This window comes from Salvelinus namaycush, unplaced genomic scaffold (genome assembly GCF_016432855.1).
Source record: "Salvelinus namaycush isolate Seneca unplaced genomic scaffold, SaNama_1.0 Scaffold503, whole genome shotgun sequence".
NCBI lineage: Eukaryota > Metazoa > Chordata > Actinopteri > Salmoniformes > Salmonidae > Salvelinus > Salvelinus namaycush.
In genome coordinates, this window is record NW_024061202.1 from 23,303 (window position 1) to 45,607 (window position 22,305).

General features: G+C 42.8%; 1 protein-coding gene across 1 annotated transcript in view; it reads right to left on the minus strand.

Annotated features, from left to right (window-relative positions):
• LOC120041682 (equistatin-like) overlaps positions 1-22,305 on the minus strand; it is a 43,976-nt gene that overhangs the window by 8,882 nt on the left and 12,789 nt on the right. The gene's annotated exons all lie outside the window — the stretch shown is intronic.

The following is a 22,305-nucleotide window of genomic DNA, read 5'->3' on the forward strand; positions in this document are numbered from 1 at the left end:
TTAGCGGTGTCATGATGTTGCCTGCTTGGGTACTGCAAACCCCATCCCCCTCTCCCTGCCTCTCCCTTTCCACCACAACCCATGCGGTGATCACAGAGAGATGTCGTAAATTCCTGAGAATCCCCCCACCACAAACAGTATTAAGAGAGAGGGTAAACTTTCAGGACAAAGGAATTCTCTTCCACCTCACAGAACTTGGGGTACGAACATATTTCATATTCCTGCAAAAGTATGAAAGATCGGTGGACAGTCCAGCTATGAACCGGTCCATTTGTCACCACGTGGGAAATTCATGAGAGACTGTGGGACCACATTACCATACCGCTGTTTATATAATGACCTCAGATATGAGGTTTACATCTGTGTGTTGTATAAAATGAATGAGTGAGTATGATACTGTTTGTATAATTGTGTAATATGATTTTGAACTGTTTAATGAAGGAAAATACAACTCCCTGTTGTATTTGAACTAAATCCAAGGACCGCCCCTGAGCCAGTTGGGTCAGAGACCATGGGACCACCCCTTTCTGCTATCTGAATAAAAGCCAACTTAAAGAAATTACCATTTAGACCATGCTTTTCTCCATTAGGAGGAGAACGAAGGTTAAAGTACCATTGGTGCATCTTTAACCATACCACGTGGTTAAACTCTTAAGACGAATGAGAACAAGTCTTTGATATTGACTACTAGTCTGCAGCTAGGAATTCGGTATCATTGAACGCGAAGAAAGACAACCGCCGAAACAAGCATTCTATAACGAATGTCACTCTGAACAATCCACAATAACTACGACAGAAGGAGCTCCAACAAAACGAACTTCTCTCCGACGATCAAGACGACACAAACAATGAGCGTAAATATATATATATTGATTGCAATTGTTCCCGAATGAGTGAGCGTTCATGTGTAAGGATTAGCATGTCAATTGTTATAAAGAGTATACTCTGTAGTGACTTCTGAATCGACCCCCCATCCATCCCTTTTGTCTAACAAGCCGCCATGCCGGTTCAGCCCACTAGGGCATATTGCTCCCATCATTTCATGTAACTATTTTAAGTTTGTTTGTTTGTTTATGCATTTCCGTGAATTAATTAGTTAGTAATAAATAAATGATTTAAGACAATTGATGTATGGATGACTCATAGTGAAGACTGGGTTCGTGCAGATAATCAACGATTTACGATGTTTGGACTGAGACTGATGTGAGGTACAGTAAATAAATCATTAATCAGAAGACTATTGATCAGATATGAAAATATCTGAAAGGTTATATTGGGAAATTATAACTTTGTAATCTAATAACTTTCCCTGGTGCCCTCGAATTCATAGTTAATTAGTTACGATTTTACTCAAGTGATAGCGTAAGCCCTAATTACAGGAATCTATGATAAAAACTATAAGTCTTCAATTTAACGATAGCAAAGACACGACAGCGGCACAAATCGTGGTTATACAATGAGAATAGTAGCCAAGCTGCCAACAATATGTCGGGAGAAATCTTGGGAGAGGCACCTATTCTAATCAGTAACTAATCATAAACTTGACTAAAAAATACAGGTTGGACAGCAAATGAAAGATACATTAGTTCTTAATGCAATCGCTGTGTTAGATTTTTAAAATTAACGTTACTACGACATACAGCGTGCGTTAAAGCGAGACCGCACCGAAATTAATGGAGGAATATGCGTTTTACATTTTTCAACAGAACAACGAATTAACATCATAAATACTTCTTACTTTTTGATGAACTCCCATCAGAATCTTGGGCAAGTTGTCCTTTGTCCAAAAGAATCGTTGCTCGCTTGTAGAATGTAGTCTTCAACGTTGGAATTAGCAGTAAACATTAGCCATGTGGCAAAGACGTGTCCAATTCACTATAACGCAGCACTAATAAATATCCGAAAATCGCAATATACTGATACAAACTGATATAACTCGGTTTAAAATAACAACATTATGATGTCTTTAACACCTATATCGAATAAAAACAGAGCCGGATATATCTAAGGGCTATAACGGGAGCTTTCTAATACGACTTCCAGAGGTCCTTTTTGCGTCATGGCGAAGATAAGAAAGGAAGGACCCCACGTTGCCAACCCATTTATAAGCTCTCAGATCTGCCTAGCGACACCATTTCAATTCTCACTATTCGCTGACATCCAGGGGAAGGCGTATGCAGTGCAATTCAACCAATAGAAGACAGGCAAATTAATAAACCGACCTCAGAACAGCTTGCAGAATTCAGCATTCTCACATCCTCATAGGAAAATTGCTCTAACTCGAGTTCTGTTTTACTCACAGATATAATTCAAATGGTTTTAGAAACTAGAGAGTGTTTTCTATCCAATAGTATCAATAATATGCATATTGTACGAGCAAGAATTGAGTACGAGGCAGTTTAATTTGGGAACGAAATTATTACAAAGTGCAAATAGCACCCCCTATTGAGAAAAGGTTAATGAGGCAACTAGTCACACCTGTGACAGGTCCTTTAAAAGGGGAGGTGGAAGAGGGAGACCATAACTCACAGACAACAGAGAGAGAGACACCCATTGAATCCCTTGGAAGCGTGCAGAAGGTGAGAGTGCATCATTATTTAATAGACTATCTGCATCTCAAATGGTACCTTGATGTTATGTGGCCCTTGTCAAATGTACTGCACTATATTGTTGTGCATTTTTGTGGAGCGGCGCCCTGAATTTAAGAGAGTTGACTAATCCTTATCTTTGCAGTAAATGGTTGTCTGACAATATCTATAATGCTTCCCATTCCCTATGTAGTGCATTGTAGGCCCTCATCAAAGGTAGTTCACTACAAACGGAATGAGGAGCCATTTGGAAAGGATCCATATTCATGTGTGCCAGGCTTATCTATCGTATGTGGTTGAAGAGATGATACCTGAGTTTTGGCAGAAGACTAGTAGCACTGTGTTGCCCATACTCAGTTCTTGGGGTCCTCAGTACTGGGTTTAGAAAATGCTGCTTTGGCAGTTGCTTAAGTTTTGTACCTAACAGTGTGTTTCCTTAACCTGTCTAGGACTGGGGTGCCGCTAGCGGCACCCCCCCCCCCCCCCCCCCCACTGAAAAGCCAGGGCGCGAAATTCAAAAAAAATATTTTTTTAAAATATTTAACTTTCACACATTAACAAGTCCAATACAGCTAATGAAAGATACAGATCGTGTGAATCCAGCCAACATGTCCGATTTTTAAAATGTTTTACAGGGAAGACACAATATGTAAATCTATTAGGTAAACACCTTAGCAAAAGAGACCATTTTTTCTTTGTCCACCAACACCACTAGCTATCACCAATTCGGCTAAACTAAGATATTGATAGCCACTAACCAAGAAAAAACCTCCTCAGATGACAGTCTGATAACATATTTATGGTATAGGATAGGTTTTGTTAGAAAAATGTGAATATTTCAGGTAGATATCATAGTTTACAATTGCACCCACCGTCACAAATCGACTAGAATAAATAGATAGAGCAACGTGTCTTACCTAATTACTAATCATAAAACATTTCGTAAAAATACACAGCATACACTAATCGAAAGACACAGATCCTGTGAATACAGACAATATTTCAGATTTTCTAAGTGTCTTACAGCGAAAACACAATAAATCGTTATATTAGCATACCACATATGCAAACGTTACCCCAGCATTGATTCTAGCCAAAGAGCGCGATAACGTCAACATCGCCAAAAGATATTAATTTTTTCACTAACCTTCTCAGAATTCTTCAGATGACACTCCTGTAACATCATATTACAACATACATATACAGTTTGTTCGAAAATGTGGATATTTAGCCACCAAAATCGTGGTTATACAATGAGAAAAGTAGCCGAGCTGGTCAGAAAATGCCGTGCGCCATATTAGACAGTGATCTAGTCGTATACATAAATACTCATAAACGTGACTAAAAAATATAGGGTGGACAGCGATTGATAGACAATTTAATTCTTAATACAATCGCGGAATTACATTTTTTAAATTATCCTTACTTTTCAATACAGTTTGCGCCAAGCGAAGCTACGTCAAAAAAGATGGCGTCCTAAGCCACTAACATTTTTCGACAGAAACACGATTTATCATAATAAATTGTTCCTACTTTGAGCTGTTCTTCCATCAGAATCTTGGGCAAAGAATCCTTTCTTGGGTCTAATCGTCTTTTGGTCGAAAGCTGTCCTCTTGCCATGCAGAAATGCACATTGCGTTCGGCATGAACTGGAACGGTGCCCAGAGATTCACAGTGGCTCAGAAATAAATGTCCCAAAATCGCACTAAACGGATATAAATTGCTATAAAACGCTTTAAATTAACTACCTTATGATGTTTTTAACTCCTATAACGAGTAAAAATATGACCGGAGAAATATAACAGGCTACACTAATGCTTGGAAAAACAGTAGGTCGGTATCCTCCGCGCGCATGACGCACCTAGAAAAGAGGTCCTACCTACAGGATTTTTTCATTTATAGTGGCTGTGATTGGGCAATCGATACCATTCAAAGCGTCATCACGTAAAGGCATCCAGGGGAAGACGTAAGCAGTGTCCGTATACTAATAGGAATAACAGTGGCCTTAAAACTGACTCCAGAACAGGGGCCAAAATGTGTGAAATCTGACTCCATGTCAGGGAAATTGCTGTAGAATGAGTTCTGTTCCACTTAGATAATATGCATATTGTACGATCAAGAAGTTTGTAGGAAGCCGTTTCAAAAATTACACGATTTCCATAAATAGTGACAACAGCACCCCCTAGCCTTAACAGGTTAACCTGTTTGGGCTGCAGGGGCAGTATTGAGTAGCCGGATAAAAGGTGCCCATTTCAAACGGCCTCGTACTCAATACTTGCTCGTACAATATGCATATTATTATTACTATTGGATAGAAAACACTCTCTAGTTTCTAAAACCGTTTGAATTATATCTGTGAGTAAAACAGAACTCATTTTGCAGCAAACTTCCTGACAGGAAGTGGAAAATCTGAAATCGATGCTCTGTTCTAGGCCCTGCGTATAAATGTCCTTGATATATATCAGTATACATGCACTTCATACGTCTTCCACTAGATGAAAACAGTCAATAGAACTAAGTCTGATGACTCTAATGTGAAGGGGGGTCGAAGGAGACAGAAATTCGATATGACACTTCGACTGGCTGTTGTCATATCGATCCCGTTAACGGGACTGCAGCCATAAGAAGTTAATCCCTCCAGTTCAGAATCACCACCTCCACTAGCTAATATCTCTGTTAATCCCTCCAGTTCAGCATCACCACCTCCACTAGCTAGTATCTCTGTTAATCCCTCCAGTTCAGAATCACCACCTCCACTAGCTAGTATCTCTGTTAATGCAATCGCAGTGTTAGAATTCTAAAAATATCTTCATTACGACATAAGGCTTATGTTATAGCGAGAGAGTGGCCAAAACCTGGGCGCAAAACTACTAGTACACAGTTCGACAGATATATGAAAAAGCATCATAAAATGTTTCTTACTTTTGGTGATCTTCCATCAGAATGTTGGACAAGGGGTCCTTTGTCCAGAACAGTCGTTGTTTGGATTTAGAACATCGTTTTTCCCTCTTGAACTAGCAAGCACACTGGCCAAGTGGCGCGAAGCTCTCCATTCTGAACAAAGGGCACACAACGCAACACGCCTAACGTCCCGAATAAATTTCAAAAATCTAATAAAACTATATTGAAAAAACATACTTTACGATGATATTGTCACATGTATCAAATAAAATCAAAGCCGGAGATAGTAGTCGCCTATAACGAAAGCTATTCAGAAGGCAATCCCACTGTCCTCTTCGCGCCTTCCTGAAAACATGAAATCGGTGACACGTCATTCCAAGAGGACGTATTCCATCTCAGACCAAGATAATCACCTCATTTCTTCTCTCACTGCATCTTGACATCCAGGGGAAGGTGTATGACGTGCATGTATACTAATAGCTATCATGCCCATTTATAGGCAGGACTTAGAAGAGAGCCTCGATTTCAGACTTTCCACTTCCTGGTCAGGAAGTTTGTGCCAAATTAGTTCTGTTTCACTCACAGATATAATTCAAACGGTTTTAGAAACTAGAGTGTTTTCTATCCAATAGTAATAATAATATGCATATTGTACGAGCAAGAATTGAGTACGAGGCCGTTTAAATTGGGCACGTTTTTTCCCCCAAAGTGACAACAGCGCCCTCTGTCCTCATCAGGTTAAATATTTCTAAAAAATATATTTTGAATTTCGCGCCCTGCACTTGAAGTGGCTGTTGTCATATTGTGCCCGGCTTCGGGCTTGCAGCCCAAAGAAGTTAACCTCTCCTCTAGTACCCACAGCCATTCCAGATTTAAAATGCTCAACTAATCTTACACTCTTTCTCTCTCAGGAGACGATCACCATGGCGATATTGACCATCCTTCTGCTTGTCAGCACAGCTTTTGCTCTGGGAGGTAAGCGTGACATACCTCACACCTACTCACCTACATTTTAATAAAAACATTTGTTGGTGTTGCTCTGTCCTACTTCACACACATGTAGGTATTAATATGCAGGTGTGAATGGAAATGCGTTTCTATTCATAACCAGTTCTCCATGGAACACCCTCTGAGAGGTCAGACATTATCAACCTTGACACTGGAGAAATGAAGGTTGTGCCTTGCAGAAGGGCACATAGATAGATATATGAACTTGTCAGCTCACTGATTTGAACTGCTGGCCCAACTCTCAAACAGCAGGCTACCTGCCACTCCTCTAGTTCCAGAGATGTATATTGGTGTCTAGATGCTGGACTGAGGTATTCTGATATGAACGGTTTGATCATTCAACTGGATGTATGATTGGATTGTCTAGCAACTATCAGGAAATAACACTGATACAATTTCCAGTCTTAGTTTCATCAGGTCTTCTACAAAACACAGAAACTGGAATTTGACTCCACAGGCCTTTTAAACAAGTAGCAGAACTTCAATATTTAGCCAGGAAACTACTTCTGTATAAGGCCCATATGGGACACACCCCAAGATTCCAGAATGTATGTCCAGAAATGTATATTGTCCTGCAATGTTATGGTCACATTACAATGTATGTTACCTGTGTACAGATGCTATGATACGACCCAAGACCCCATGTGAGGATGCTAGACATGCCGCTTTAAATGGCTCAATTGGAGCCTACGTCCCCACGTGTGATGACAATGGACAATACACCCCCGAGCAATGTTGGGGCTCTACAGGTTAACACTGGTGCACACGCACGCACAAAATAATCAATTCAGTTGAATGTGACAATTCAATGTGTATATATTGTATATGCAACATGTCTTTCTGGTAGGTTACTGTTGGTGTGTGACCAGTACTGGACAGAAGATCCAGTGTACTGAGACTCCACCAGGCATTGCTATCAACTGTTCCACCAAGGTGTGTGTATATACATACTCTTTCACTAAATGTTACTTCTTTGCAGCTGGTTATTGATGTGTATTTTTTGTTTTCTAATTGTAGATGAAAGGTGTTGGAAGTAAGATGTAGAAGACTGACAGTTGCCTTTAATGTACTACAGGAACTGACTCACATTCCATTCAAATAAATACATGAAGAAATCCTGATATTAAACTGTTGTTTTACTTACTTCATTGTTGGTGTGATATGCTGAACAATGTATATGAACCAGTTCATTTCTGGGAAATGGAGGAAGGAGTAGGACTGTTATGGTGACTGTATTACCACCACACCGGCAGTTACAGGACATGAAGGCAGTCAAATTCCACGTGACCATGTAGTAATTAGGCTTCTCCAAGCTCTGATGCTGGTGATGGTCATTAGTAGTCTACCACACTTGCTAACTGCCTGGTACTCAGCACTCTATTGTCCCTCTAATCACTCTGACATCAACTCTGATTGGTGGAAATCAGCAAGATTGACAGCTAAGAAGGGGGTTGTGGGGTTTAGTCACGTGCACAGGCAAGGCCTTCCTAATGCCTGTGGATCTTGGGTCCATGATATGGGGCATCAGCCTACTCAGTGACACCCACGGAACACAACTGAAAGAGTTTACAAATATTCACATCCTAACTCTGACTGCAGGACTTGGACTGTGGAATCAAATCTGTCAGTATTTCCTTTGTGTGGGTTTCTCTATATTCATTTTAATTATGGCATCTTTGGTCCTCCGTCGACATCGAAATGTCATTCCAATATATATATATATATATATATACAGGAGTTCAGCAGAGTCCATAATCAGAACCATGCTACTCTGAGGCTGAAGAATTGTTCCAGGCCACAGAGGGATGAAAGACCCCTTTACTGAGTCTACATCTTCACATTTCACTAAATCATTCCATTGCTTGCTTCTTGCATTATATCATCCTGTAAAATAAAGTACATGCTCTTCATCTTTACATGAGTAAATGTTGTATTAGAACCTGTAGGATGACTTGATGATTCATATCTCCTGGTTTCGTTACATGTTGATGCCATCTGATCTTTTAGGGCCAGACTGATCTATTCATGTTCAGGGTACTTCATGTTCATGCCCATATTTGGAGGCAGGGAGGAAACTTGCCTGAACATGGTCAGTACAGTATTAGCTAGCTAGAATGTATTGGTGATTCACATGATTGCCCTCTGTGAACAGGACATCCAAGAAGTGAAATGAATAACTTTAGTGGGGTAAGTAAATGTTCAGCCTATAATTTGCTAAATAGTTAATTTATAACTAGAACGCACACCACATGACAAAGTATGTGGTCACCTGCTCATCAAACATATTCAAAAATCATGGAGTCGCCCCCCCCCCCCTTAACAACCTCCAGTGTTCTGGGGAGGCCTTGCACTAGATGTCAGAACATTGCTGTGGGGGATGTGCTTCCATTCAGCTACAACAGCTTTAGTGAGGTCGGGCACTGATTTTAGGCGATTAGGCCTGGCTCACAGTTGGCGTTCCAATTCATCCCAAAAGTATTCGATGGGGTTGAGGTCAGGGCTCTGTGCAGGACAGTCAAGTTCTTCCACACCAATCTCATCAAACCATTTCTGTATAAACCTGCACGGGGGGGATTGTCATGCTGAAACAGGAAAGGGCCTTCCCCAAACTGATGCGACAAATTGGAAGCACAGAATCGTCTACAATGTCATTGTAGCAATAGGATTTGCCTTCACTGGAACTAAGGTGCCCAAACCAAGAACAACAGCACCAGACCATTATTCCTTCTCCACCAAACTTTACAGTTGGCACTATGCATTCGGGCAGGTCGCATTATCCTGGCATCTGCCATATCCAGATACGTCAGTCGGACTGCCAGATGGTGACAAATCACTCCTGAGATCGCATTTCCACTGCTCCAATTGCGGTGAGTTTCACACCGCTCCAGTCGACTCCTGCCATTGAGCATGGTGATCTTAGGGTTGTGTGCGGCTGCTCGGCCATGCAAACCCATTTCTTAACTTCTTTGGGCTGCAAGCCCGATGTCGGGCACAATATGACAACAGCCAGGCCAAGTGCAGGGTGCGAAATTCAAAATATATTTTTTAGAAATATTTAACTTTCAGACATTAACAAGTCCAATACAGCAAATGAAAGACACAGATCTTGTGAATCCAGCCAATATTTCAGATTTTCTAAGTGTTTTACAGCAAAAACACAATATAGCGTTATATTAGCTTACCACAATAGCAAACATCACAACAGCATTGATTCAAGCCAAAAATAGCGATAACGTATAAACCACCAAAATATATTAATTTTTTCACTAACCTTCTCAGAATTCTTCAGATGACAGTCCTATAACATCATATTACACAATGCATATAGAGTTTGTTCGAAAATGTGCATATTTAGCGGCACAAATCGTGGTTATACAATGAGAAAAGTAGCAAAGAAAATGTCAGGAGAAATCTTTGGAGAGGCACCTATTCTAATCAGTAACTAATCCAAAACTTGACTAAAAAATACAGGTTGGACAGCAAATGAAAGACAAATTAGTTCTTAATGCAATCGCTGTGTTACATTTTTAAAATTAACGTTACTACAACATACAGCGTGCGTTAAAGCGAGGCTACACTGAAATGAATGGCGGCTTATGCATGTAACATTTTTCAACAGAACAACAAATTATCAGCATAAATAGTTCTTACTTTTTGATGAACTCCCATCAGAATCTTGGGAAAGGTGTCCTTTGTCCAAAAGAATCGTTGCTCGGTTGTAGAATGTCCTCTTCAACGTTGCAATTAGCAGTAAACATTAGGCATGTGGTCCAGACATCACCAACTCCCTAGAACGCAACACTAATACATATCCGAAAAATTGCAATATACTGACATAACCTCTAACACCTCCCAAACCCGGATCCGGGATCCCCCCCATCAAAAAAGCTGACTAGCATAGCCTAGCCTAAAGCCACAGGGATATCATATAATAAAATGTTTATGAAATCACAAGTCCAAGACACCAAATGAAAGATACACATCTTGTGAATAAAGCCATCATTTCTGATTTTTAAAATGTTTTACAGGGAAGACACAATATGTAAATCTATTAGCTAACCACGTTAGCAAAAGACACCACTTTTCTTACTCCACCATTTTTTTACTCCATCAGTAGCTATCACAAATTCGGCCAAATAAAGATATAAATAGCCACTAACCAAGAAACAACCTCATCAGATGACAGTCTGATAACATATTTATTGTATAGCATATGTTTTGTTAGAAAAATGTGCATATTTCAGGTATAAATCATAGTTTACATTGCAGCTACAATCAGAAATTGCACCGAAAGCAGCCATAAAACTTACAGACACCAACGTCAAATACCTAATTACTCATCATAAAACATTTCTGAAAAATACATAGTGTACAGCAATTGAAAGACAGGCATCTTGTGATTCCAGACAATATTTCCGATTTATTAAGTGTTTTACAGCGAAAACAAAATGTAGCGTTATATTAGCTTAGCACAATAGCCAGAAACAGTTGGGCGCCGACGACCAGTTCACATCTACGACAGATATATGAAATAGCATCATAAAATGTTTCTTACTTTTGCTGATCTTCCATCAATGTTGGACAAGGTGTCCTTTGTCCAGAACAGTCGTTGTTTGGATCTGGAACGGCAACTTTCCCTCTTCATTTAGCATGCGCACTTGCCAAGTGGCACGGATCTCTCCAACGTCAACAAAGTCAGAGAACGGAACACGGCAAAACTCCCGAAAAAATTTCAATAATCTGATTAAACTATATTGAAAAAACATACTTTACGGTGATATGGTCACATGTATCAAATAAAATCAGAGCCGGAGATAGTAGTCGTCCATAACGGCAGCTAAACAGAAGGCAATCCCACTGTCCACCTCGCGCTGCCAAGAGTACCGGAAATGAGGGACACGTCATACAAAGAGCTTGTATTCCATTCAGACCAAGATAAACACGAAATTTCTTCTCTCACAGCCTCTTGACATCCAGGGGAAGGTCTATGAAGTGCACGTAGACTCTTACGTATCATGCCCATGTATAGGCAGGAAGTAGAACAGAGCATCGATTTCAGACTTTCCACTTCCTGGTCAGGAAGTTTGTGCCAAATGAGTTCTGTTTGACTCACAGATATAATTGAAACGGTTTTAGAAACTAGAGAGTGTTTTCTATCCAATAGTAATAATAATATGCATATTGTACGAGCAAGAATTGAGTACGAGGCCGTTTGAAATGGGCACCTTTTATCTGGCTACTCAATACTCCCCCTGCAGCCCAAACAGGTTAAAGCGAGACCGCGCCGAAATTAATGGCGGAATAATAGTTTAACTTTTTCGACAGAAATTACGAATTAACATCATAAATAGTTCTTACTATTTGATGAGCTTCCATCAGAATCTTGTACAAGTTGTCATTTGTCCAGAATAATCGTTGCTCGGTTGTAGAATGTCGTCTTCAACTGTGGAATTAGCAGCAAACGTTAGCCATGTGGTGCAGACGTGTCCAAATCCCCAGAACGCAGCACAAAGAAAATCCCGAAAATCGCAATATACTGATATAAACTGATATAACTCGGTTTAAAATAACTACATTATGATGTTTTTAACACGTATATCGAATAAAATCAGAGCCGGATATATCTAACGCCTATAACAACAGCTTTTCAGAACGCAATCCTGAGGTCTGTCTCGCGTCATGACGAACGTTGAATAGATTGCACCCCCGGTTCCAAGAGCTCTTGTTCGGCCTCAGATCTACCTAGACACCCCATTCCAATTCTCACTGTTTACTGACATCTAGGGGAAGGCGTATGCAGTGCATGTAGACCCATAGATTACATGCAAATTAATAAACTGACCCTGGAACAGAGCCCCCGATTTCAGATTTCTCACTTCCTGACAGGAAGTTTGCTGCAAAATGAGTTCTGTTTTACTCACAGATATAATTCAAACGGTTTTAGAAACTAGAGAGTGTTTTCTATCCAATAGTAATAATAATATGCATATTGTACGAGCAAGAATTGAGTACGAGGCAGTTTAATTTGGGAACGATTTTTTACAAAGTCGAAATGGCGCCCCCCTATTGAGAAAAGGTTTAATCCCTCCAGTTCAGCATCACCACCTCCACAGCTAGTATCTCTGTTAATCCCTCCAGTTCAGAATCACCACCTCCACTAGGTAGTATCTCTGTTAATCCCTCCAGTTCAGCATCACCTCCTCCACTAGCTAGTATCTCTGTTAATCCCTCCAGTTCAGCATCACCACCTCCACTAGACAGTAGGTCTACTAGTGAGTCAGACTCAGTGGGCGAGGGAGATGGGAAGCTGGGAAAGTGCATCCACTAACCAAGTGCTTGGAGCAGGTTCAATTTGCAGTTCAATAACAAGCAAATGTATTACCCCTGGCTTGTCATGCAAAATTCAAAGCTGGGCTGTACAACATGCAAAAAGGTAGGGAGCTGTCACGAATACTACCGAAGGTGGCTCCCCTTCCCGTTCGGGTGGCGCTCGGCGGTCGTCGTCGCCGGTCTACTAGCTGCCACCGATCCCTTTTTCCTTTTCGTTTATCTCTGTCTAATTGTTTTCACCTGTTCCTTGTTGGGGTTTTGGGAGGTGTACTATTTAGTTTCGTTTCGCCCGCTAGTGTTTGTGCGGGCTTATTGGTTGTGATTGTACGTAGGAGGTGTATCATTGATTTTGGGTTTTCGCTGTCCAGTTTATTTAACAGTGGTCTTTGGGTTGTGTTTGCGCCTGTATTTTGGCGTCACCCATTTTTGTACCTGTTCCTGTTTGACTGTGGACATTAAAGCGTTTGTTCCCTTGAAACTTCTGCTCTCTGCGCCTGACTCCACACCCATCATTCTCCTGACGTTACAGGAGCTTTGGTCTAGAAACAACCCTCGCTCTCTTCTCTCCCCTCCCCTCTCTCTCTTCTCTCCCCTCCCCTCTCTCTCTTCTCTCCCCTCCACTCTCTCTCTTCTCTCCCCTCTTCTCATCCACACATTTGTCTCATATCTTATTTTCTTGTACCACGTGTTCTTCCAGAAATACAGAAAGTCACCTTGATGACAAGGTTTGGTGAAAGAGAGGATTGACCCTCACAAAGAAAAGGTAGGCTAGCTATTCACCCTCTCCCACCTTCTCTCCTCCTCACAAATGAATGCTGCTGGTCCTACAACATATTTCTCCTCCAATACTTCAGGCTTAAGACATTGACCCATCACCTCTCCTCTTTCCCTCTCCTCTTCTCCTCTCCCCCCTCTCCTAACAACACAACCCTGGTCCTACTACATATCTCCCTTCCAGCCCTTCAGCCTTAAGACATTGACCCTTCACCTCACCTGTAATAGAATGAATAGAATGAAGACGTTGTAGAATTCGACAGTCATTCCTGTTCTATTTCAACGTTCCGTGCTGGCTGGACCGGACCGGCAGCCTTACAAGGTGTGATGTTAGGAATATCTATTTTATTGATGCATATTAGAAGCCTGGATAATACAAGTTACATTACGTTTTCTTCGATAGGTCCATTATGTAGTTTGGTGTATGACTGGACTCATTTCAGATAGAAAGTCACGTTATAGATCTGTCACTCCCATGGGAAGTGAGTCAATAAGTTGTAGATCTATTCTATGTGCACTATGGTTTCTCTAACCTTAATCTTTGACATTTTTGGTTATTGGAAATATACATTACAGTGGTTTAGATGGTACAGTGATTCTCTACATGTTACATTGATTGTTGTGTCACATCAACTGAAATCAGGAGGATATTTAAGAATCTTAGAAACCAACCAACTTCCTACAAACTTCTGTTAACATTAGCCACCGCTACCCGAGAATGATTGGGAGTGGTGGGGCAGGCTGTGCCTGTACTCCTCTCCCTGTCTTGCATTTTCAACGGTCTGAAGGGTGCTGGAAATTATTATCTTGTTAATGCAAAGACCAGGAAACTCTGGAAAAAAATACAAGTCGATTCTTTAAATTCATTGTAAAATAAGGTTACAAACAGCAACACAAGCCAGTGTAACATATGTACTCAATTACATGGGTAGCATTACAAATCACAACTTCCTATCTTTATAGTGCCCTACTTTTGACCAAAGTCATATGGGCCCTGGTCAAAAGTAGGGCACAATATCATAGGCGATAGGAAGCCATTTGGGACAGCCTTGGTGGGTCCCTAAGGGGTGTAGTGGCCCATCTCTGATACAGTGATTTGGGGTGAATAAAGCTCATTATTAGCTAACAGACAGACAGCAGGGTTGGCAGTTAATTCAAATAGAACACAGTTCATTCAAATGAATTAAAAATTCCAGAGTTAGCTGGTGACATCACAATGATGACAAGAGCGAGTAGTCGCATTTCGCTTCGCTCCACAGGTAGTATTACATTTAATTTAATTTCATTACAGTACAACGGTTTGATTTGTTTGATCTTAGCACTTTTTTCTTAGCTAGCTACATAGCCGTCTTTGTATCAAAGATAATTGTGTAGTTTAGATTATTATCGAATTATCGAATCTTCTAACGTTGTCAACACTGCTAGCTAGCCAGCTAGCCAACTTCTACCGAAACAGTACAACGGAACGATTTGATTAGTGTAGTGTTAGCTAGCTACATAGTTGTCTTTGCTGTCTTTGTATCTAAGATAATTGTGTAGTTTAGAGTAATTATCTAGCCAGTTATCGAGGTTACCTAGCCAGCTCCACTTTCAAACAAAGTCAGCTAGCCAGCTATTTTCGCCGTCCTAACGTTGTCAACACTGCTAGCTAGCCAGCTAGCCAACTTCTACCGAAACAGTACAACGGAACGATTTGATTAGTGTAGTGTTAGCTAGCTAGCTACTTAGTTGTCTTTGCTGTCCTTGTATCTAAGATAATTGTGTAGTTTAGAGTAATTATCTAGCCAGTTATCGAGGTTACCTAGCCAGTTATCGAGGCTACCTAGCCAGCAACACTTTCAAACAAAGTCAACAACGCAGCCACTGCTAGCTAGCCTACTTCACCAGTCAGCAGTACTGCATCATTTTAATCATTTTAGTCAATAAGATTTTTGCTACGTAAGCTTAACTTTCTGAACATTCGAGACGTGTAGTCCACTTGTCATTCCAATCTCCTTTGCATTAGTGTAGCCTCTTCTGTAGCCTGTCAACTATGTGTCTGTCTATCCCTGTTCTCTCCTCTCTGCACAGACCATACAAACGCTTCACACCGCGTGCCGCTGCCACCCTAACCTGGTGGTCCCAGCGCGCACGACCCACGTGGAGTTCCAGGTCTCCGGCAGCCTCTGGAACTGCCGATCTGCGGCCAACAAGGCAGAGTTCATCTCAGCCTATGCTTCCCTCCAGTCCCTCGACTTCTTGGCACTGACGGAAACATGGATTACCACAGATAACACTGCTACTCCTACTGCTCTCTCCTCGTCTGCCCACGTGTTCTCGCACACCCCGAGAGCTTCTGGTCAGCGGGGTGGTGGCACTGGGATCCTCATCTCTCCCAAGTGGACATTCTCTCTTTCTCCCCTGACCCATCTGTCTATCGCCTCCTTTGAATTCCATGCTGTCACAGTTACCAGCCCTTTCAAGCTTAACATCCTTATCATTTATCGCCCTCCAGGTTCCCTTGGAGAGTTCATCAATGAGCTTGACGCCTTGATAAGTTCCTTCCCTGAGGATGGCTCACCTCTCACAGTTCTGGGTGACTTTAACCTCCCCACGTCTACCTTTGACTCACTCCTCTCTGCCTCCCTCTTTCCACTCCTCTCCTCTTTTGACCTCACCCTCTCACCTTCCCCCCCTACTCACAAGGCAGGCAATACGCTTGACCTCATCTTTACTAGATGCTGTTCTTCCACTAATCTCATTGCAACTCCCCTCCAAGTCTCCGACCACTACCTTGTATCCTTTTCCCTCTCGCTCTCATCCAACACTTCCCACTCTGCCCCTACTCGGATGGTATCGCGCCGTCCAAACCTTCGCTCTCTCTCCCCCGCTACTCTCTCCTCTTCCATCCTATCATCTCTTCCCTCTGCTCAAACCTTCTCCAACCTATCTCCTGATTCTGCCTCCTCAACCCTCCTCTCCTCCCTTTCTGCATCCTTTGACTCTCTATGTCCCCTATCCTCCAGGCCGGCTCGGTCCTCCCCTCCTGCTCCGTGGCTCAACGACTCATTGCGAGCTCACAGAACAGGGCTCCGGGCAGCCGAGCGGAAATGGAGGAGAACTCGCCTCCCTGCGGACCTGGCATCCTTTCACTCCCTCCTCTCTACATTTTCCTCTTCTGTCTCTGCTGCTAAAGCCACTTTCTACCACTCTAAATTCCAAGCATCTGCCTCTAACCCTAGGAAGCTCTTTGCCACCTTCTCCTCCCTCCTGAATCCTCCTCCCCCTCCCCCCCCTCCTCCCTCTCTGCGGATGACTTCGTCAACCATTTTGAAAAGAAGGTTGACGACATCCGATCCTCGTTTGCTAAGTCAAACGACACCGCTGGTTCTGCTCACACTGCCCTACCCTGTGCTTTGACCTCTTTCTCCCCTCTCTCCCCAGATGAAATCTCGCGTCTTGTGACGGCCGGCCACCCAACAACCTGCCCGCTTGACCCTATCCCCTCCTCTCTTCTCCAGACCATTTCCGGAGACCTTCTCCCTTACCTCACCTCGCTCATCAACTCATCCTTGACCGCTGGCTACGTCCCTTCCGTCTTCAAGAGAGCGAGAGTTGCACCCCTTCTGAAAAAACCTACACTCGATCCCTCCGATGTCAACAACTACAGACCAGTATCCCTTCTTTCTTTTCTCTCCAAAACTCTTGAACGTGCTGTCCTTGGCCAGCTCTCCTGCTATCTCTCTCAGAATGACCTTCTTGATCCAAATCAGTCAGGTTTCAAGACTAGTCATTCAACTGAGACTGCTCTTCTCTGTGTCACGGAGGCGCTCCGCACTGCTAAAGCTAACTCTCTCTCCTCTGCTCTCATCCTTCTAGACCTATCGGCTGCCTTTGATACTGTGAACCATCAGATCCTCCTCTCCACCCTCTCCGAGTTGGGCATCTCCGGCGCGGCCCACGCTTGGATTGCGTCCTACCTGACAGGTCGCTCCTACCAGGTGGCGTGGCGAGAATCTGTCTCCTCACCACGTGCTCTCACCACTGGTGTCCCCCAGGGCTCTGTTCTAGGCCCTCTCCTATTCTCGCTATACACCAAGTCACTTGGCTCTGTCATAACCTCACATGGTCTCTCCTATCATTGCTATGCAGACGACACACAATTAATCTTCTCCTTTCCCCCTTCTGATAACCAGGTGGCGAATCGCATCTCTGCATGTCTGGCAGACATATCAGTGTGGATGACGGATCACCACCTCAAGCTGAACCTCGGCAAGACGGAGCTGCTCTTCCTCCCGGGGAAGGACTGCCCGTTCCATGATCTCGCCATCACGGTTGACAACTCCATTGTGTCCTCCTCCCAGAGCGCTAAGAACCTTGGCGTGATCCTGGACAACACCCTGTTGTTCTCAACTAACATCAAGGCGGTGGCCCGTTCCTGTAGGTTCATGCTCTACAACATCCGCAGAGTACGACCCTGCCTCACACAGGAAGCGGCGCAGGTCCTAATCCAGGCACTTGTCATCTCCCGTCTGGATTACTGCAACTCGCTGTTGGCTGGGCTCCCTGCCTGTGCCATTAAACCCCTACAACTCATCCAGAACGCCGCAGCCCGTCTGGTGTTCAACCTTCCCAAGTTCTCTCACGTCACCCCGCTCCTCCGCTCTCTCCACTGGCTTCCAGTTGAAGCTCGCATCCGCTACAAGACCATGGTGCTTGCCTACGGAGCTGTGAGGGGAACGGCACCTCCGTACCTTCAGGCTCTGATCAGGCCCTACACCCAAACAAGGGCACTGCGTTCATCCACCTCTGGCCTGCTCGCCTCCCTACCTCTGAGGAAGTACAGTTCCCGCTCAGCCCAGTCAAAACTGTTCGCTGCTCTGGCACCCCAATGGTGGAACAAACTCCCTCACGACGCCAGGACAGCGGAGTCAATCACCACCTTCCGGAGACACCTGAAACCCCACCTCTTTAAGGAATACCTAGGATAGGATAAAGTAATCCTTCTAACCCCCCCCCCCCCTTAAAAGATTTAGATGCACTATTGTAAAGTGGCTGTTCCACTGGATATCATAAGGTGAATGCACCAATTTGTAAGTCGCTCTGGATAAGAGCGTCTGCTAAATGACTTAAATGTAAATGTAAGAGGTTTTCCAGCTCATTATTTATCTCCTTCTGAAATATCATTGTGTTTCCAAGACATTGTAATGCACTTCAGACTACATCTTCATCAGCTTCAATTAGGTAGAATTAAGTATCTTCATAACCATATTGTGACCCAATATGCAGCACATGAATGTGTTACAAAAGTTGAAAACGTTCACTTTGAATTGACCCCAACCCAGTCAAACAGGTACATATCGGACAGGTCCAGCAGGTTTTGGGCTGGACAGAAAGTATGTGGAGGGTTGAAGGATGAGAGAGTGAGAAAAATAGAGGGAGGGGTCTGACTGGACAGGTCCTTAAATAGGAGTTGAGGGAGAGGTAGAACTCAACTCAAATGCAGGACAGAGAGAGAGAGAGACCCAGTGAAGACCTTTGAAGATCTCTGAAGAAGTGAAGCTACAACTGAAGACTTCAGAAGGTGAGATTTCAACATCTGTTCATCTAATACTGTACCTGTCTATGTCCCAACTGACCTCCTATTCCCTTAGTAGTGAGCTACTTTAGACAAGGGTCCATATTACCTTTGTGGCACTGAGCTATTCTCTATGTTGTTCACTGTGGGCCCTGGTCCAAAGTAGTGCACTACATAGGGGATAATAAGCCATTTAGGAAGCATCCATGTTCCTGTGTGCAAGGAGAATCTATTGTAAGTGGTTGAAGAGATGATACCTGGGATCACCAGGACCAAGTTGGGAAAATGCTGCCTTAGCAGTTGCATAAGTTTTGTAGCTTACACAGGGTTTCCTTAACCTCTCTGTCACGGATCCCTCCAGTACTGTTGCTCTTTCCGTGCACCGGTTTCGGAGGCCAACGTCACCGGCCTCTAGGAACTGAACTGTGTCATTGCCCACACCTGATCCACATATTCTCCCCTGAATAGTAATTGTATGTTTGTGCCCTTTGTTCTCATTCGATTTATTGTTCCAATGTCCGTTGGTCGTGTGAGTACCTGTGCCTTGTTTTGGCTTTCGTGCCGCTTGTATTGTGCATAGATGATTACGAGTCTCGTCCCGTGTATTTATTTGAGGTACTCTTCGCTCTTTTGAATGGGTTTCAGCCCTGTGTTTTGTATACGTGTTTGTTTGGTTATTAAAAAAAATGCATGCAGTGGGCATAATACAAGTCAAAATAAAACCCTTTGCTTTTATAATTAAAGGATTGATGCTTTATGGTTACGTGATGACATCACGTAGTCCAACAAACAATGATTAATCAGACTCATTTTCCACAACAATTTGAACCCGTTTTATTCCATTCTTGGACTTCACTGTTCTCCACTCATCTTTCTCGCTAACTGTACTCAACTTGATTTCAACTTCAAATGACACTTTTGCTACCGCCATCTCCACCAACCTCCTCACAAAAATCAAGAGGGAGGGGTCTGACTGGATGGGTCCTTAAAAAGGAGAGGAGGGAGACGTAGGACTCAATCTCAGCCAAAGGGAGCGTTAGAACTCAACTCACAGGCAGGATTTCAGAAAGGGAGATTTCAACATCTGTTCATCTAATACTGTATGTGAATGTATCCCAAATAGCCCTCTATTCCCTATGAAGTACACTACTTTTGACCAGAGCCCATAGTGAATATGTTGCCCTGGACACATGTAGTGCACTTGTTTTGAAGGATAATGCTAATTCCACAAACTCCCAATTACCCTCTGGACACGCCCCTCTCCTGCTAACTCACCACACCTGAACTCACTCTGCTAATCACCAATTCCTCTTCCATTCTTATGGTATATAAGCAGCATGTTTAACCTGGGTTTGTTCAGTGTTTGTGGTGTCCCAGTTTCTTTATTGTTCCTTTTGTTGGTTGGCTAAAGTAAGTTTCTGCTATTGTAACTTTTCTAGGGTTTTAAATTCCTGCGTTGTGACATAATATCCTGTTCATCCTAGCTTGTGTATTGTTATGGTGTCTAATACTGGACTAGCTACCTTTAATATAACTGTAAGAGAAGTGTTACAGCTTGTGAGATGAGACATGGTCCGAAATGTCCCTGCTAGCAGAATGTCTTACATCTATAATCCTGTACACTGTTCTGCTCGGTTGCCTTTTGCACTGTGTCTCAGTGAATAAAACACTATGAAATGCTGTTTTTACTTTCACCCCCCCCCCTCAAAATCAAACAGATTCATTCCATGTTGTGCTCAGCTGCCTTGCTAATCCCCCTCACAACATGGGCACCATGATGGGCCGGACAGGATGTAGAGGAAACATGGATGTGCAAAGCCAGAACAAAACATTGGCAGCCATATTTTAATTGGTATTGTAAACTAGATTTATTTTTTGCTCAGTGCTGTAAATGATGACTTATCAGAACCATCTAGTGTATTATGGATTGATCTTCAGAGGTGGGACCCATGCTGCTAGCAGGTACCTCATTGAACAACGTCTAGCAAGCTGTTGCTATGGAATGTCCTTAGACCTTGCTTCATTAATTAATAGGTCTAATATTGGGCTGTGGTGTAGCTTACTGGTCAGTCGTATGTTAATGTGGTGTATTCCCTCCAGCACCACGTCTTATCACAGCCTTTCCTGATGGCCATTTCACCTTACCTACTGGTGTTACAAGCCACTAAGCCTTACCTGCCAGCCTTTTGTACTGTGCTTTTAATTTTTGTTCAATAATAAAAGAACCAGAATATAACTTTGTTCAACCATAATATCAGCATTCTGAAAGATTTGGCAATACCCAAAGCTGCAGGGCATTTCTACATTTGGGAACTAGAACTCTATTACTCCTGTCTGAGTGGTGAGAAATACCTGCCCAGAATTTCTTCTCATCCCTGCTTAGGGAATAGGTTTGTGTTTAGGAAAGCAGACATATTCCTGTTCTAATCTACTATATGTGAAGGAAGATGCCTAGTCCTTCATTAGTTGAATCTGTGATTAGTACTGGGATACATCTGACAAGTGTAATTCTGGGGTATGTGGAGAGGTCAGGGGAACACTGCACTCCCCTACACGCTGAAGTTCTCTGACTTGGTTTTGATGGCTTCACTCTTTGTTTCTCTCAGGCGACTCCATGACCATGTTGACCAGTCTTCTGCTTCTCACTGCTGCCTTTGCTCTGGGAGATGCACGTAAGAATCTACTTTTCTTGACTCGATCTGTATGTTTCTTGTAGCAGAGGTGACTGACTGATCTACAAATAATTGTAGCTGTGATTTGTACATCTTTCTCCAATAGCCTTTAAAGCCACAACTTCTCCTTACAGATTCACTTCTAGAAGAAGACTTGTGTCCTTCCGGTTGGACCAAATATGGATCAAGCTGCTTAATGTTTGTAAAGACTACAAGGAGCTGGCCTGAAGCAGAGGTATCACCCTTACATCTACTGTGAATTTGAAGGGGAAGTGTTGTTGAAATTAGCTCTTTGACATGACCTTAAAGGTGATACGTTCTTTAACGGCAACACATGACTGTAAAATACTGGACTTCCCTTTAAGATGGGAATTTTCTATACTTTTGAATATTTAATGTGGAGTTGTGCCGCCTGTATATTGGGACCCACAGGACATGGCTTAAGACGCAGATAAACTAGTATCTTTAAGAAATG